The sequence below is a fragment of the Amblyomma mixtum genome, chromosome 2 (genome assembly GCF_055824585.1).
Source record: "Amblyomma mixtum isolate Tamu chromosome 2, ASM5582458v1, whole genome shotgun sequence".
Taxonomy (NCBI): domain Eukaryota; kingdom Metazoa; phylum Arthropoda; class Arachnida; order Ixodida; family Ixodidae; genus Amblyomma; species Amblyomma mixtum.
In genome coordinates this window covers 7,193,044-7,209,449 of record NC_143013.1, presented here as the reverse complement: position 1 = coordinate 7,209,449, position 16,406 = coordinate 7,193,044, and the positions used below count along the sequence as shown (strand labels likewise).

The 16,406-nt window shown below is 53.3% G+C and overlaps 1 protein-coding gene across 6 annotated transcripts in view; it reads right to left on the bottom strand.

Annotated features, from left to right (window-relative positions):
* Positions 1 to 16,406, bottom strand: part of LOC149358309 (cyclin-dependent kinase 16-like) — a 155,837-nt gene that overhangs the window by 111,104 nt on the left and 28,327 nt on the right. The gene's annotated exons all lie outside the window — the stretch shown is intronic.

The window sequence follows — 16,406 nt, the reverse complement described above, 5'->3', positions numbered from 1 at the left end:
TGGGGGAAGTGTGCGGGGTTGTGGGCGGGCAAGGGGGAACCTTCATACGCGCGGGCATTCCGAATACGCATGCATACGCACGAAGCGTTGAGAACTGCGTAAGCGGGATCTGGCGCGACTCTTGTTTTTGACGTCAGCGGCGGCTCTGGGAGGGGACAAAAAAAAGAAAAACTCGGGGTGCGGGACAAATGGCCGGACCGAAAAAGATTACGAACCTCCTCGTATTCTTGTGTTCTTACTTAACTTTCTCTCTGTGAAAGGAGGGGGGGGGGGGGGGGGGGGGAATGCATTAACAAGCTTACGCGCCTGGAATGATGCCTCGCCTCTCTCGTCAACTTGTTTGAGTAACGCGAACAAAGAAATCTCTGACCGCATATGCTGCAGTCGCTCCGAAAACACAAAGCTCGCGTGTCTGTGCAGGGCACAACATCTTAATTCTAGCGCCTAGGCAAAGCGCCAGTTTCTTTCCGGGGTTTAAGAGGCAGCAGCTACCGCTAAAACGAGCTTTAAACGACTAATTATACCTAAGAACAGAAACTTGAACAAGCAGAATAATTACGAAGATGGTTCTCCAGATAGACGCGGGGGCTCCAGCACATTAGGTTTCACTAAATCCCCACGTATGACCAACCGCTCCAACGAGCGAATCAACACAAATAAGACAACCGACACCAAGGCCGAGCAAAAGGAGGCTGGTTTGGTTTGGTTTGCTTTATGGGGTTTAACGTCCCAAAGCGACTAAGGCTATGAGAGACGCCGTAGTGGAGGGCTCCGGAAATTTCGACCACCTGGGGTTCTTTAACGTGCACTGACATCGCACAGTACACGGCCCTCTGGAATTTCTCCTCCAAGAAATTCAACCGCCGCGGCCGGGATCGAACCCGCGTCTTTCGGGTCAGCAGCCGAGTACCATAACCACTGAGCCACCGCGGCGGCAGCAAAAGGAGGCGGACGGTGAAGTTCGCGGTCAGGGGACACCCCGCGATCCTTCCATAAACACGAACCTTAAATCCTGATTGGTTTATTCGTTTAACGTCCCGAAGCGACTCAGGCTATGAGGGACGCCGTAGTAGATTCTGCCTGCCAGTATGCGGGCGCACATCGGCACACATAGGAGTCGTGCGCAAAGTGGCTACCTCCCAAGTTCCTCTACACCGAGCACATATACCGAGCTCATTTTCGAAATGAGCCAGATCCACCAAAACAGAAACTTAGAACAAGGCCATAATTTCTTGTCTGAAAGGAATGCGCTGCTATTCAACCTATAGTACCTCACAAGTTTTATGGGGCAGATAGAGCAGTCGAACAGCATTAATCGCCAAAAATTTACGCGCATAGTTTGGCCTATACAACAATGGAAACGTTAGGAGAAGGTAAGTGACGCCAACCAAGTAAAATACAGGAAAAACACGACGTTTCGGGACCGGCTCGGCCCCTTCTTCACGGTGTGACTTCATCCTACGTCCATGGGCTGCGGCCATTGACCCGCAGGTCCTCCACACAGGGGCTTAAAAAGCCAAGCTGCGCTCGCCCGTAGTCACACCGTGAAGAAGGGGCCGAGCCGGTCCCGAAACGTCGTGTTTTTCCTGTATTTTACTTGGTTGGCGTCACTTACCTTCTCCTAACATTAAATTTCCCAACCAGACAGACTTCTGTCGAATGTTTTCTTTTGAACAATGGAAACATTGGATTTGGCTCATATCGAAGCGAAGCATTAGATTCGACCCAGCTTTCTTCTCGAAACTTTATTATTACTGCAGTATGTTTCAGGTTACATTCAAAACAATATGGAAAAATGCTTGTGCTGTGACTTCAGCAGAAAAAAAAATTACAAGTATGCGTCACCCGCTTTACACTCATACATGGATAGCAGGCCTGTCTTCCTGGCAGCATAAGCAGCCTTCTTCGCAATCTGCCATGGGCTCCTTTTCTTGACAGCGACGAAAGGCAGCCTCAAAATACGCAAGTTCTTCGTTTTCTTTCCATGACACACCAAAGTGAGTCACCAGAAGGTTGGTCACGTCTCTCACCTTCAGTTCGTTGAGGTGGTGTGCATATAGCTCGCACTGTTTCGGTGTTTGTACAAGGGTCTTTCCCCTCTTTAGGACTGATACAAAATTAGACACCGAAACCCTGTAGTGGGGTTCGGCTTTAATTTGAGGGCTTCGGCCTGTCAGATTTCTGTGAATGTAAAAAACCTTCGTTTCAGTAATCTTGAAAGGCAGGTTGGACGTTGATCTCATTACTTCCGTACAGTACGCCTTCCAGGGAACGTTCACCGACCTCTTCATATCCGTCGCAATCCATGCGGAACTAAGTCCGTCAAAGCAAAAGTCTTGAAAAAACAAAGGAGCTCGCGAAACAGACCACGCAGTCCGCGCTATCACGCACGAGCACCGCCGGCACGAGCCTACAAGGAGGCTGCCATGTTGGCTGAATCACGTGGCCTCCGGGTCAGTCTCCTATTGGTTGAACGGATTTGGCTCATTTCGATCCATGCAGTGGAAGGATTTGGCTCGTTTTCGATTTGAAACGTGATCTGCGGGCTAGTTCAGTAGGTGTGATTTGACCCATTTTGTTCTGATCTGTTTTTTAAAGGAAAGTTGACTACCTTAGCTTGCCACTACAGTTGGGGTTGCGTTACTTTCGGTTTGTGGATTTGGCTCATTTCGAAAAAAAACTCATATTTTAATGCTGCCGTCACCCTCTCAACTTACACACTTGCTCGCCGTTTTCGCTTTCCCCGGCATCTGTAACTGGCGCGGTGTAGCCGGGCGGTGCACCTCACGTCCAGCGGAAAATCTTCATTCCCCGCATCGGAAAAGGATCAACAGCATGCGCGAGACACAATTCGCACCGGACTGCGCACCGCCGGTTTCCTCCGAAGAGTGGAATGAGCTTTCACATCAACTGTAAGCGAGGCGCCCTAAACATTACGCAAATCTTCCCAGTTCTTCTAGACGCGATGGCGGGTTTATGACCATTCTGGGGCGGCACTCCGGGCAAGAAGCCGGCAAGAAAGCCGGCAACAAAGGAGGGGGACGCCGTCACACTCTCAACTTAACGCAAGTCCGGGACGACACCGGCTTTCACGCCCCGCTAACAACACTTGCCTCAGTCCGCCCGTCGGACGCGTCTACGCCGAACAGCGCGATACCGTAAGCCTCTCGCGCGCCGCTCCAATTTCGATGCTCCGTCGGCCCGTGGTCTCGATCTGCTGGCACGAGGCGAGACCAGCAGGAACGACGGTTCCTTTCAGGCGTGGAAAAGAGCGAAGCCCGCAATCTGGGCTACGAGACGCAAGCCGTATTAGAGGAGGGTACAGGATCTTGTTTCAATAGCCACCAAGAAAAACCCTGAGCAGCCGCGAATGATTACGGGGTAGAGAACCAGCGAGCTCCTTTTTTGGCGTTTCTCCCGCCAAACCCGCGTGCGCAGCAAAATCCGCCTGAGCGTCGCGGTATTGTACACTTACGAATCTACGCTTACCGACGACGATCACACGTATCCGAAAGTGAAAAAAAAAAATTTGATTCTAGGCCCGCTTTTTCTGTAGCACCAGACGACTAATTAACGCGATCAATTAATTGCGCGAGCCGGCGGCGGGGCTCGGAGCGCCACAGCCTCGATGTAGCGCACGGAGCTACATCCTTTGGCATCCATCTGCTCCGAGAAACGTTGCCATCTAAATTCAAATGCGCGGAAGGCGGAGAAATGAGCTTTGCCAAGAGGCACAATCTTTCGTCCTTGCCTTGCAATGCGCATATACGTGCTCGGGTTTCCCGCTAAAGCGATCAAGGAAGCAGCGGCGAACCGTCGCTCGCAAGGACGCGGCGCCGACGTGCTGCGGCGAGTTATAGCAGGGCTTTGCATACAGTCGCTAACTCCACTCCATTCCGATGTCCTGCGCATTTGAAAACGCCGAAGAAAAGTACTAAATAGGCGGCACGCAGGGAAGAAGAAACGCGCACAGCTGCGCCTCTCCACAGTGACACGTGCCCCCCCCCCCCCCTTGTCTTCGTGTAACAAAGTATCTGAGCCGATTCAACGATATACAACCGCAAAGGAAAAAGCCGCCGTCCGCATACTGTTCGAGCGTCGTTTTTACAAGGTTACATCGTCGACTGGAGACGCTGCATTTCGGACGAAGTGCGCATTTTTTACGTCGTACAAGGGGCGAAAAGCATCATCGCTTCGCGAACGCACGGTCGAGTCACCGCCTCGCTGGCGGTGGGAGATACGCGGGATGGCGTTCTACGAAAATATCACACTGGGCACATCACTGCATATATATCTTGGTAATGCCTTTTTACTTTTCTTGCACGAGTGTGACAAAGCACTGGGAACATTTGTACCACTGCGCTCGGCGAGGTATTAGTTGAAGCACTTTAACCATTCAAAGTCATTCAAACGTTTATTTTTTTTTTCTTTCCATCTAAACTCAAGGGCGTCGATAAGGCGACAAGATACCCCGATTTCACGTCCAAAAATCCCGCAGGGAGAAAGCGCGAAAACCCAGGCAAAGTACGCACTTTAGCTGACGATAATGTCGTTAAATATCACTAATCCTCCCCTGTTCTTCGACCTATGCAACAAGGCATACTACATTTGTATTCTCTCCCAACAGCAGCCAGGCGACTGCAGCGCCCGCCGCTAGTGGCGGGCGCTACCGCAATTAAACATCCCATGCTGGTCACGAGGCGCCAGTGGAATGACAGCCGGTTTTGGAAGAAGGGCGGAGTTCTCTGGTTCTATTCTTAAAGCCTCCTGTGCGTTCATCAGTTTCCCCAGTTCGACAAGAGTCTCTCCTTTTCATGCACCCTTTCAGTTTGTGTGGTGCACTGCACACTGTGTGTCCTCCAAGGGCGTGCTAGAACGCCCTTTCAACGCTATAGTGGTGTGCTCGGTGCACGCTTAGCTAATACGTAACCGACGGTGGAGGCCACACACACCACCGAGCCCCCATTTAAAGAAAGAAAAAAAAGACTACGCAACCGCAGGCGCGTAACGGTTAGGACCGCGCTCATCGTTCCCTTCGAATACCTGGGTGGCCTTCTATACCTTTCCCTCCGCTACGGACGGGAGATGGTTCAACACAGCCCACGTAACTACGTGCACACGAAGCCTCCCGCTTTCACGCACTGCGCATCCACAACCCCCCCCCCCCCCCCCTTCGCAGCTCCACAATCTTCTTGCGTCATTATTACGGCATCGAGTCTAGTTGTAGCCGCAGTACTGCGCGCGAGCGACCCCAGGAACGACGACGAAAGAGAACGGCCGGCCGGCCGAACGCACGGATAACGCGCACGAGCGCAGTGGGAAAAACAAAACAACAACAACAAAAGAACACCGAGCCACGCACGATACGGCCTCGAACGCTCCCATTCACGCTGCACCGCTCGTCCAGCGGTGGACCTCGCACGGCGAAAGGCTGGCTGTTCCGCACGTATAGTACGCAGAGGAGAATGGCCGTGACGCATTCGTGCCGCGCGGTTTCGTTTTTCTTTTCGTTTTTTTTTTTCAATCTTCTCACCGAACGACGTCCAAAGAGGGAGGAGGACGCTTTCGGCGGTGCGACGGCGGCCAGATCGAGAAACAGTGCGCACCGCATATACCGTCAAGAGAAGATAGCGCTGGCCGCGTTTCGCGAATCTCCCATCACTGCGGCCGTTTCGCTTCGGACCACCAGAGTGGGCGGCAGTGACGTAAGCGGTGACTCGAGTCGCGTTCGGCATCAGGCCGGACAGCGCTTCTCCTGCATGCGAGAAGCGTTTTTTTTTTGTTTATTTTACTGGGCCAACCTACCACCCTGGGGATTTTCAGGGGTGTCCGATGTGGCCTCGAAGGAGTACAGAAAGTCATTTAGCTGGCCTGAAAGACGTAAAGAGGGGCAAGTTACAACGCTATCCAGGTGAAACCTGAAGCTGAAGAGTCGCTCGGTGTTGCAGACATTCGGGCGAAGTAGTTCCCTCAACCCGTGAGCTCGGGGCGTCAAAGCGAAGCTCAGTTGAGGGCGAAGGATGGATACCCCATCGCGGAGATATCATTCACCGCGATAGCAGGGAATTCGGTGCAAGAGAACCAGAAGAACGCGTCTCTAATCACGTCGTTATCAACACCGGCGCGTTGCTGCCAGACCCCTTTTATCTCAGTCGGACACTCAGCTGAGCAGGAGCGGTGACATGGAAGAGAAGAAGAAATGGGAGGATGCGATAAGGGACGCAATCACTTTGAGAGTGACGTCAGAAGGCGTGCTAACGAACAAAAGAAACATAAACCGGGGAGGTTTTTTTTTTTTCTTTTTCACGTACTATTCGTACGTTACGGCTCTAGTACGAACACAGCCTTGCACACACTCCAGCACAAGTACGGTGGAAAGCTGCCCTCCGCAGGGTCTCACTAGAGACAGAGAGATGAGCGAACACGTCATCGCCGCGCGCGGGGTCTGGCGCGATCGCGGCGGCACGGCAGACATCATACACGTGTAATCATCCTCCTTATCTCAGGCCCCCTCAAGTAGTCCGCACTCATCGCCAAGGCGGCGGGCCAACAGCCGCCTGACCGTTATTACGAACACACACACAAACGCACACACAAGGCGAGCGTGCCCCTACACATCCTAACGGTTCCTCTCGCCGTCTCCCGTCACGGCCCAGTACCTCGCTTCGGCCCGGTATAGCCACCCCGAAAGCGAACCCGGGAGAAGCGTACGGTACTTTCGCGCCAAAACGATCCGGAGAACCCCTCCCTCGGCGCTGACTCAGCCCGGCCGCCGGAGGAGGCTTGGCGCGCGCCAGCTGTGTGAGCGCTCCGTCCCGAGCCGTTTCCACCCCCCATCTTCGCCGGCGTGTCCCCGCACCTTGGCAGCAGCGGCACCATCGACCGTCCCCGCCGTTGCCACAAGGTTACGAACGCGGCGAAGCTGCGCAGGCCACAACGCTTCGGCGGTGTAACAGGCAACGACGACTCCGCTCTAGCAGGCACGAGCGAGATTTGCGCCGACGCGGAGCTAAGAACAAGACCGCACAAGACAAGTGCAGATATCACTCGTTGCATTCGCCATAACCGCCGATCCCGGACCCTGTCACTTTGCATGCGCCACGATATTCTCACCCTCCCCGTATGTGTTGGCAATGTTCGACAGTCTTTGCCCGGTCACGGAAAACGAATGCTTCAGCTACTGCGGTCATAGCGGCAGCCGCAAAGCCGTCTCTATACCACGACCGTCTTGCCCTCCGTTCGCGCTCTGGTCAAACGTCCAACGAAACGCGGACGGGCTGCACAGCGCTCGGCCCACCTGTTCTTGTTCTCTGCGCTGTGTCGTCACAACGGAGCACAAACTAGCCCCATAACCTCTCACCGGTGAAGCAAGCGACATGTTTGCGGTAGAAGCGTGGGGATCGGCGCGAGATGAGCTAGGAACAGGACGCGTGTGCCTGTGGAGGTGACAGGAGGGTCACGGCCGAGGGCGCGAGACCGTGTCGCGGGAGCTTCTCAGACGCCACCGTAGTCCGATTTTTATTGCGAAAGCAATACTACTTGCACTTTCACGCCTTTGCCGTGCCGCGGCCGGTGACCACCATCGTGGCGCGGCGGTGAACACCGTTGACCTACATTTGACCTTGATTGTATTAGATTGGATTAGATTCGATTAGACTGGACTGGATTAGATTACATTGGATAGGAGTGGATTGGATTGCGCTGGATTGTATTGGATTATATTGAATTGGATTAGATTGGGTTGGATTACATTAGATTACAGTGGAGTGGATTGGATTGCATTGGAATGGATTGGACGGGATTGCATTGGATTGGTTTGGATTTGATTGGATTATATAACCGATGCATCGCCACAAGTCTAACCACAAGCTACACTACCAGCTGTACCATGACGTAGGTACGGATATTGCTTTCGCAATTACCGGGCTGAACCAAGCTGAGCCACAGCCAAATTTTTTCCCTGGGACGGCTCCCATTCCCAGAGACGGGTCCCATGGTACCGCGCACCGCTGCTCAGTAGCGATCCTGCTAATAGTTGAAGACGCCCTTCTCAAGCCGGCGCACTCGTGACTGGCCTTGCCCGATGTTGTCGGGCAGATCTCAAAGAAAAAAAAAACAAGAAAACCTGGACGAGTAGTAACGGACGTTCCGAGACCAACGCAGGCAAGGAGGCAGGCGGAGACACAAGGCAATCATTGATGCCGACTACGCGGCGCAACATCCGGAACTCGTCCCACAGCTCCGCTTACAGTCAATTCTCCCGGGATAGTTTTCAGATCCTCGCATAACGACAGCTGCAGCCTGCTCTAAAGGGATGATGGCTTCGCCAGGAAACGCAGTATAGTACGTCACTACACTGGACGAAAAAAAAATGCCTATACAGTGGAACCTCGTTATAACGAAACGGTTCACCGGTTCACAACGAAATAATGGATATAACGGAGGAATGACGATTCCTCTTGGAAGCTCGGTCAGCAATTACTTCGTTATAGCGAGGGTCCAGATACACCAGCAGTACGCTGGGTGCAAATGCTGCAGAAATGCCATCCAATTGACTGCGTTTGTGAGTGGTGCCAGATAATAGAGCCCTCGCTCTGCTCTTCTCGCGGTGTTTCCCATAGAAGATCACGATAAATTCTTTGCATCTTGTGCGTGATTGTTATACATGTCGTTAGGTGGCGCTACGTGTAACGATTGTCATCATCACGAGCGTAGCGATGCGCCGTAGAAGTTTCTCTTACGAAGATGGGCCAGCCAAAAACACTGCAACTTTATCGGCAACGAAGACATGCTACACCACAACGAAATTCCATCGTGGCTACCTCCTTCCTTGTCCATCACCTCTTCATCGTCCATATATTATTCCAAGCTCACATTCGGACAACCCATCCCTCCTACTCACGAGACACCGTAAACGCAGATTCCACGCTCGTACGTCGCCAACCGCCCGTATGCAGACTACGGCTATGAAGACAGGGATGTAAAATTGATCACGGGGTGCCCTGATAGCCGTATACTGGCGCAATGGAGCAGCGGCTAAGCGATGCGCCCCAGCAGGTGCCTATTTCCAACATCCCAATCCGATGGGCAGGATGGCACCTTCCACTGTGAGCAGGTTGTGAGGGCGTCGCAGGGTCACGTGATCTGTCTCGCCCAATAAGGAAATTTCGTGGGGAATTTCAAACTTCGTGGCGTTCTCTGATTGGTCAATTGGGGGCACGTGACTCCGATGACATATCAGGAAATTGACCAATCAGGGAATTTCGTTATGGAGAAGCCGGAAATTCTTTTGTGCGTGTGTGAAACGACAGCTTAAATACAGTCGCATTAAAAAAAAATTGACAACGATATCAGCGCAGCCTACCTCCCGCCAAGTGGCCGCAGGTTATGATAATGATAACGTGTGAGCGTCTCCTCCAGACTCTCCAGGTCTCTATGGGCCAGGCCCATTTGGGCAACCTTGTCATAGGCAACTCCTTAAAAACATTTAAGTACGCAAACAGTCTATCCCCTGCCGATTGCAACTTTTGTAAGGGACACAGTATGATCTCGGGAACTTCCGGTTATAAAAACTACGCAGACGGCGACGACGTTCAAGAAAGTCGTTAACACATCTACAGCTGCGAAAAAAAAGTACAAAAGTACAAACAAAAACCAGGAATGTAAATGTCGTTTAGATTTCCGGCGCTGTCCACGTTCACGAAGCACGATGTCATTTAGTGCCGGAGGAGGTACGACACACAGCGGCGCAGCCGACGCGCAGAGGCCCAGTTTCCGCCACAGACGGCGACGACCGTCTGTATGACATCTACCAGGTTGGCGGCTACAAAAAAAGAAAATAGCAAGACGTGATAGCCCAGCGTACGCAGGTAAAGAAAGAGACTGCAGGCGCGCCAGCGCTAAATGCGGCTATCAAAAAAAGAATACTGATAAAGGAAAACCGGCGCTGAGGTGCGGGAACCCCGCAGGAGATCATTGGTACCCCGAAGGCCGAGCCGCCGCGTATATCACGACAAACAGACGAGCAGGGGAAGAACTTTCTCTACAAGACCAAAATGGACGCCGAGGGTGAGGTAAGGGGGGGGGGGCAATGCCTGAACGCAGCGCGGTGACCGAAAGGAAAGCGGCAAGCTCGTTCTGCCACCACGACTCGGACTCGATTCGACCAGATAGTTTAGCGGGCAGGGAGGCGAGGTGGAAGCGGAGAGTACGCCAAACTGCGCCAAAGAGCAACGACAACAACAAAAAAAATACAGCACACTGACGTTAGACAGAGGTTCCCAGCGGGACAATTCCAGGAGGAAAAAAAAAACAAGAGAAATGAAAGGAGGCGCACAACGAAATAGGCGACGCCCGCACGCGTGCGAGAAAGAGAAACCTTAGAGAAACCGAGTCTTCTGTTTGTTGGTTTTTCTATCCTTTCGTATTTTGTTATTTCAAGGCTGCCCGCTCGTCCGCGGGAGGGAAAAAGAGAGGCAAGGGACGCCGCGCGATCTGATGGCGCGCGCCAGACTGAGCGAGGAGGAACGGAGGGGGGCCGCGGAGCGGCAGCTGCCGACAGAGAGAGAGAGAGACAGACAGCGCCGCTTCCACATTCCAGCAGCCGCACACGGGAAACGTAGCGCATGGTGGCGGCAGAGAGCAAGCAAGGCAGGCAGGCAGGCCGGCGGCGGCGTCCCAAGAAGAGATGCAGGAGACGCCAACGACAGCCGGAGAGCGAGCGAGGCGAGCAGCGGCGGGCGGCATCAACTCCCCGACACTCCAAAAAGGAGAGCTTCTCTCAGCGCGAACCACTCCACGTCGCCCTCTTCGCCAGTGCAGCGCCAGTGCAAGCCATCTTCTTTTTTTCCTACTCCTTTCATCCAGTCTGCTCACGTCTGGACGGCGCCCCCACGGCTGCTTTCTTCGCTGTCTCTCTGCCAAACCGCTGTCGCGATGCGCCGCTGTCGCCGTCTTTCTTAAAAGGACTCTCTTCCGTCCACGCGCCGCTCGCGCGGGTGGAGTCGGATGGCACACATACCAGCCACTCAGCGACCGGCGCTCGCTGGGCTGGTACGCATGCCACCCGATAGGTAGCGCCGTACCGGGCACTTAAAAATCCGTAATCGAACGTCCATGATGCGAGCTTTCGAATGGGACCGAGATACTTGTATGAACCATGTGGAGACCAAAGTGATATGCACGTGAGGTCGACGGGAATAACGCGTCAGTTCGAATAAACCGAAAGTTCGAATGAAGCGAGTTCCAGCTAACGAGACTCCGCACACTCATTAACGCTATCAGAGAGAGCTCTCGCGGGCCGGACCAACGAGTCTGCATGCCATCCGAGTTTCGTTTCCGGTTTGTAACTGTGTAGAACGACTATTAAACCTCGATCAGTAACAGCTGTCGTATCGAATCGACGAACATCACAGCCGGTAGACTCATCAGTTTCGGCAGTAATAAACTCCGTCGCTTACGGTTTTGCATGACAACCTGCAGCTATACGCGGAAATGTCGCTCACCAGGAAGCCGCCGTCTCCCGATAGTTAGGCGCATAACTAGAAAGAATTAAACGGTAACTGAAGCGCCGCTAACATAACTAAACGAACTCGTCCGTCAGCAATCGAAGCAGGTGAGAGCCGCACAACGCCGTTCACGCGATGCACACTGCCCACGCAGCAAGAAGCAAGGTAAGCGGGGCAGTTTTTGTTTTCTTTTTTTTTTTACCCCGGAAGCCGCAGGTGTTGGGCATGAACGTCACAATGAGCATCCAGACTGATTCAGCGTTCACGCAACACGCAGTCAAGCCTCATTTTAACTGTGCCATGGCGTTGTAAAAGCCGGAGCCTGGGTCGGGGTTATTAATCGAACACAGATTCGTTTTCTTTCTTTCTTCCTTTATTTGTTTCTTTTTTTTTTTCTTTTTGTCATAGAGTTCGCGCACATTCAGTGACGCGGAGAGAGACAGTTCAGACAAATGACGCTGAACTGCAAAAGGAGCAAAATGGCGCTCCGAGGAATCTCGCCCAACCGTGTCACAGCTGTTGCCGGTAGTGAGAGAGGGAGAAAGGACAGAAGGCGAGGCAGACGCAACGATGCGCCACCACAAACTATGTCGCGCGAACGATGTCTGCTCTTTTCGACAGACAGAACGGCGGCGACATTTCGAAGCGCGCGGCATACACACAGGCGGCGCAGAGCTGCAGTCGCGCCGTAGCCGCCGTTGGAGCAACGAACGGCTCGCGCTAAGCCTGGCCCGCACCGAGCATTTTTTGCACGCGGGAACGGAAGGACGACGTTTTAGAGCTCAACCGAAACTCGCCCATCATAAAACTTCCATCACACCATCTGTCCACCTGACCTCCTACCGCCCCCTGCTACGTTTGTCTTCTGGTGGAATCCGCTCCGTTACCTCGAGAGCGAGCATCGGCCGTCTGCTCTACGCATACCACACATCCGCGTGCAGAAGACCCATCGCAAAATTCTTTCTGCGCGACTGCTTCCGTAACGGCGAATATCGCAACGCTGAAGAACGGAGGGGGGGGGGGGGGGTACGAAACTTTCATTATTTCCGAGGGCCCTTTGAGGGCGCGACTGCGGCAGACCTTTGTCATCGGCCCAGGTCATCAGGATACAAGAAAGCGAGGGCTAAATTGGGCTCAGCTTTCGGGTACAAAGGACACGGTCGGGCGAATCCCCTCTCTTGTACCGTTCTGTCCTGTCTCGTTTTTGCCGTTACAAGTCGGGCTGCGACAATACGCAAGCGACCCAGCGTAGCACGGCGCGCATGCGCCTAACGACGCGAGAGAAACGAGTAAAAAAACCAAACAAAACCGAGAAATAACCCGCGCACCGAGGAAAGTCATTATCGCCATCGTCTGCCTCCAACGGAAATAACTGCGGCCGCCGGTAGATCTAGCGAAAAAGGTCGCACCGCAACGGCAAGGTGTAACCTCGCGCGAAAATGCAACGCCTTACGACACCACCGCTCATCGCTCTCTCTGTCGCAGGTTTCCGGCGAATCGCGGGCCGTACGCCAACAGGGCGGCAAGGTTTCGAGGCGCGAGTCCGCCACTATAGCATCATCAGCAACGCGCGGAATAAGCAGGCGTTTTCTGCTGAGGCGCAGTTTCGGCTCTTTATAGATATTTTCTTCCGCTCGGTAGCTGCGAGCCACCAGGTATACATCAACTCGCTTTCAAATGGGGAAGAAAAAATAGGAGGGAGGGGAAGAGACGAAGCACCTCTCTGAATTCACGCGCGAATAGGAAGCAAACAAAGAAGCTCCGTGAAGCTCCGTCGCCAGTCGCGTCACTTTTGCGCGTGCATGCATTAATACCGCATACGAAAACGAGAGGAAGAGGCACGACGGTGAAAAAAGAAGGCAGCAGCTAGCGACCAATTAATTATCAAGCACGATAAGAAACACTCTTTAAAAAAAAAAAAAAGGAATGGAGGTCGCGCAACTACAACCGACACAGCGCGCGCCTCATTGTTTTCGCCAATTAACGCCTATCATTCTCAGCTCTAGATTACAGCAGTGAGACCTGCAGCTCAGACCTGCAAGACCAGCTTAGTTTGGTGGAACCGGACAAGGATGCGACGGAGGCCGAACAGCTGCTCAAGATCTTCATCCCCTTATTAACCCCTCTTTCTCGGAGAGCAATAATGTCATTCATTCATTCAACGCTCGCACAACCTTTCAAATTCGGCACACAGAGGTCAGGAAAACAAACCAGCGCATAGCAAAAAGAAATCAATAAATACCGGAAATGAATAAAGAACGACAGACGCAGTGAAGTGAACATAAGAGTACGCCGAATGATCATTAGTGCGCAAATCGCAAGCCATTCCAACAAATCCCAGACTCACGCCACGGCATGGGTCGACTGACTCACTCCTGAGTCGACGCACTCGAACTCACTTAGGCTCATCTGAGATTATGATCTGAGTCGTGAGTGAGTCTCGACTCATGTTCAGATCACGATCTGAGTCTTGAGTCTGGGCTTACATTCAGATCATTTTCGGAGTCGTGGTGAGAGCGGGCTCACATTCTGATCGTGATCTGACTCCTCCTGATCAGTCCGGTAGAGTGTGGGCCTTTGGTCGAGATGATGGTGTAGACCAATTTCATTGTTTCGTGGTATGTAATTTTTGTGGCTGCTGAACTCTACAGAGCATTACTAAAGAACGAGAAAACTTGATTAATCGCCGCGCTTGGTCTCGTTGGATACTAGCTCGGGCTGGCTGTACTGCTGTTGTTCTAGTCCTTCCTTTACTGTTTTTTAATTGGTTTGTAACGGCCTCAGATCGTAACATCCCGCGAACGGCAGCTACAGGCCTCTCAGCCAGGCCTGACTACACGATAAGCTGCAGTTAAGAGTTCATATCACCCTGTTTTAAACAAATTTTTGACATTTTATGCGCGTAACTTGGGCCGTTGGACGAAAAAGCGATTCAGCTGTCAGATGTGTCAGCTTGTAGGAGCCCCGAGTCAAGGTGGGTCTGGGTGAGCCATGAGTTGAAATGTGCGAGTGGGCTGGAAATGAGTGAGCGCAGAGGAGCCGTGAGTAGAAATGAGTCGTGAGTCGAATTTAGTGAATCCAGGTGAGTCATGAGTCGAACTGAGTGAGCCCAGATGAGTCGTGAGTCGAATTGAGTGAGCCTAGATGAGTGGTGAGTAGAGATGAGTAAGTGAGCCTAGATGAGTGGTGAGTAGAGATGAGTAAGTGAGCCTAGATGAGTCTTGAGTCTGAGTGAGACGTGAGCCACTGTGAATGGTTAACTCCGGATGACTGGTGAGTCTGAGTGAGCTGTGAGCCTAAACGAGTTTCAGTTCATGGGTTCGAATGAGCCCGAGCCTCTGTGAGGGTGAGTTTGAACGAGCCTCTGACAAGACTTCTGTAAGTGAGCCTGAGTGAGCGCTCGTGATTTTGCCGAGGTATGCTCCACGGAGGAAGATAAGCAGAGCTCGTGCAAGCAGCTTTACAGCAATGGGCACGGCCAAGATAATCATAGCTGGTTTCTGAGCTGAGGAAAGGAGGAGTAACTGTCTCATTTCTCGGTGGACAGCCGAACAGTGCCGTTAGCGAAGGGATGGAACAGAAGGCGAAAGGAGGCGGAGAGAGAGAGAGAGAGAGAGAGAGTCGCTGCACAGTGAACGATCCGCAATAACTTCGACCACCTGAGGTTCACGTGCTGACAAAGGGCGCCACACGGGGGCACATTCTGCAATCCGCCTCATCAAAATGCGACCGGGATCCGAACGGCACAACCATCGAGCCAGCGAAACCAAGAGCGGGAAGAGAACGGCGGCCTCGCGCCATCATCGACGCCGGATCCGCGAGAGAGCTGCCGCTCCAGGGCCTCTTTCTATCTCGGCAAGGCGCTAGGGGCGTCGGGTTGCCATCGATCGGCTGGCTCGCTCGCCTCGCCAGTGGCTCACGCCAGGCGCAGCACTGAGCCTCCTCCGGGCCTAGGAAAGGGGGGGGGGGGGGGGGGGTAAAGAGACGGAGGCACGGGAGCCGGCTCGACGCCACGAGCAGCCGCGCGCGCACTCCCCAAAAGACATCCTCCCTTACGCCGGGGGGTAAACAAACACGGGCCCTCGGCAAAACACCTCGCGCCGCGCTGCCTCGCTTCGACCGGCTTCAGGCCCACTCCTCTCTCGGAAAGACACGAAAAGCGGGGGAGGCGATGAGAGAAGAGGCCACACGCTCAGCAGAGCCTCGGGGCATTACCATACAACCCTGGCGTCCAATGCGGCGGTCGAATTTCAATGGAGGCGAAATTCTAGAGGCCCGTGTGCTGTGCGATGCCAGTGCACGTTAAAGAACCTCAGGTGGTCGAAATTTCCGGAGCCCTTCACTACGGCGTCCCTCATAGCCCGAGTCGCTTTGGGACGTTAAACCCCGCAAACCAAACCAACCAATGAAAGACTCGTGCAACCGCCTTTGCAACGACACGTTGGCCGCCACTGCTTCTTCGCGAGGACGACTCGTTTCAAAGAGATATATCTGGAACGTTCTTCGCACATGAGACTGGATCCACATCAAAGTCGCGCACCCACAAATTCCACATCCGACCGCTTCCCGCCTTATCCCTAGACGTGAGGAAGGTTCCCTCCTTCAAGCGCATATCCCTCTGCGAATCGAGAGCTGCGCTCGGGAGTATTTCTCAACCGTTCTCAAGGTGCTGGTAATGTGCAGCTGCGACTGAACGAAGCCAGAGCTTTTTAAGCACGAGAGAGCAATCCCTCCCTGCGTTTTCAAACCGCGGCGCAAGCGCGCTTCGCGTTTTGAACCAACGGCATGGGGTCCCAAGTCGCACCGAATACGCTTAGACACAAGCCCGGCTCGGAGCAATAAATTATTTCTCCCACTCTCTCCGGAGACGGCTGTACTACCCGACTTGCAAGGATGCAG